Here is a 2,493-nt window from a genome sequence, read left to right on the forward strand (position 1 = left end):
ACCAAAGCGTAGTGGTTATGAATTGGGCTGAGAACCGCTAGGTCAGCAGTTCAAAACTACCAGCTGTCCTGCGGGAGGAAGATGAGGCTTTCTGCACCCATAAAGATTTACAGCCTCAGAAACCCTATAAAGGGTCGCTATGAGTCGGAACTGACTCCACGGCACATCGCAACAACAGCAACAAGGCTAGAAGTTGTTAGGTGCCTTCAAGTCAGTTCCAAAACATAAAGATTGTATGTACAACAGAAGTAAACTGCCCAGCCCTGCATCATCCTCACAATACCTCCTGATTTCTTCCATTTACGGTAGCATCTCTGCACTGGAGAGCACGTTTCAGAGTCTATTCTGACATCCATTTTGACCTTTTCCGTCTTATCTTAATTACCTTTTGCTTTCTTCCTAAATAATATTGTTGATGTCATCACACAACTCGTCTCATCTTTGGTTACTAGTGTCTAATGCATCAGATCGATTCTTGAGATGATCTCTAAATTCAGGTGGGATATGTTCAAAGCCATATTTTGGCTCTCAGTGGACTTGTTTTCATTTCCTCAGCTACAGCCTGAACTTGCTTATGCTAAATTGATGATCTCTTCCACAGTCTACCCCTGGCCAGGGCTCCTGTAAAGTCTTTGGGCCATTTGGATATGTATAACATTATTCCCAAGCCATATGTCAACTTAAAAATTAACCTGCTACATTTGAGTGACGGGAGCTGCAGTTGTCTTGTCAGAGTCAGACCAAATGATTTTGTGGGCCTTCTATAGCCTGTGTGCCAGACATTCCCCACTCCTGGCCTAGGATATCAATGTTTATGTGTTCCATTTTGTTTTTGACAGCTTCCAGTTTTCCTAGACTCATACTTTGTACAAATCTATGTTCCAATTATGAATGGATGTTTGCAGCTGCTTCTCCTCATTTTGAATTGTGCCCTATCAGCAAATGACGGTCCCGGAAGCTTGACTCCATTCGCATCCTTACAGTCAACTCTACTTTGATGAGGCAGCTCTCTCCAGTCGCATTCTGAGTGCCTTGCAACCTGAGGGGCTCATCTTCGGGCACTGTATCTGACACTATCCTGGTGCTATTCATAGTGCTTTCATCTTCTTGCACTGTATCTGGCAGTGTTCTGCTGCTATTCATGAGGTTTTCAGTGAGTAAACATTCAGAAGTAGTCTGCCTTTCCTTCTTTCTACTCTTTCTTAGTCTGGAAGCTCAATTGAAACCTGTCCACCATGGGTGACCCTACTTGTTTTAAAAATAGCAGTGGCCATTGCAATGAAACGAAACACAATAGGATGAATGTAAAAATTGATGTTCTCCTATATAAGCTATCACTCAATTCACAATAAAAACTTTAAAAAAATAAATTTAAAAAAAAAAAAAACCAGTGGCATAACTTCCAGAATCACAGGAATACACAAGTCACCACAGTACAACAAGCAGATAGACATGTGGTGGATGGCTAGAAGATACATTAAATAGTTCATTACACTGCACAAGTTAGCATATAAACAAGAAAATCACCAATCACAATTTAGAAATATGTAAGATGACAGGACAGAGGGTTGCTGGAGAGTCAAGAGACAATTTTTTATAGGTCAGGCAGGAACCAACTAGGTAAGAAAGTTTGGTGAAGCATATTATAAACAAAGGGAATAATGAGTACAAAGCTCCTAAGCTCATACTTCATGCTAAGTTTGGTATATTTTGAGACTAAAAAGACCACCCTGATGGAGCTACCTTATGCAAATCATTGGGGGTCATGTTTGAGAGTGAATTTTATCTGCTGTATAATAGGAAGCCACTGATGTTCTCGTTAGGCAGTGTGTGCCATGATCTCATTTGCCTTTACAAAAGACTGGGTACTATATAGAGTAGGTTGTAAGAGGGCAATAAAGGATATCTTTTATCTTGGGTTCATAACTCATGACTGACTATATGGATGCAATGAAGCCTGTGGGGCACAAACCTAAAATTTGGTTGTTTGAACCTACACAGAGGCACCATGGGAGAAAATCCTGACGATCTGATTTTGGAAAAATTAGAGTCCAGAAAACGCTATGGAGATATTCGACTCTTTACCACTGGGGGTCACCATGAGTTGAAATCAACTTAATGACAACTGGTTTCATTTGGTAGGAATGAATGTAAAGTAGATAACTGGAGCCCTGCTGGTGCTGTAAGATAAGCACAGGACTACAAGCCACAAGACCAGTTCAAACTCACCAGGCACTGTGGGGAAACAAGATTAGACTTTCTGCTTCTGTAAAGACTTTTTATTAAGTGCCATCGAATTGGTTCTGACTCGTAGTGACTCTGTAGGGTTTCTGAGATGTGGTTGGTAAGCCGGAACCGTCAACCCTGTAGTTCAAACTAACCTTACAGTCCAGCACATTAACCCTAGCGTCACACCAGGGCTCCTGTAATGTCTTGTTGTTTTTGTCAGGTGCCATCGAGTCGGAACTGACTCATAGTGACCCCATGCACAGC

Source organism: Chrysochloris asiatica, unplaced genomic scaffold (genome assembly GCF_000296735.1).
Source record: "Chrysochloris asiatica unplaced genomic scaffold, ChrAsi1.0 scaffold00188, whole genome shotgun sequence".
NCBI lineage: Eukaryota > Metazoa > Chordata > Mammalia > Afrosoricida > Chrysochloridae > Chrysochloris > Chrysochloris asiatica.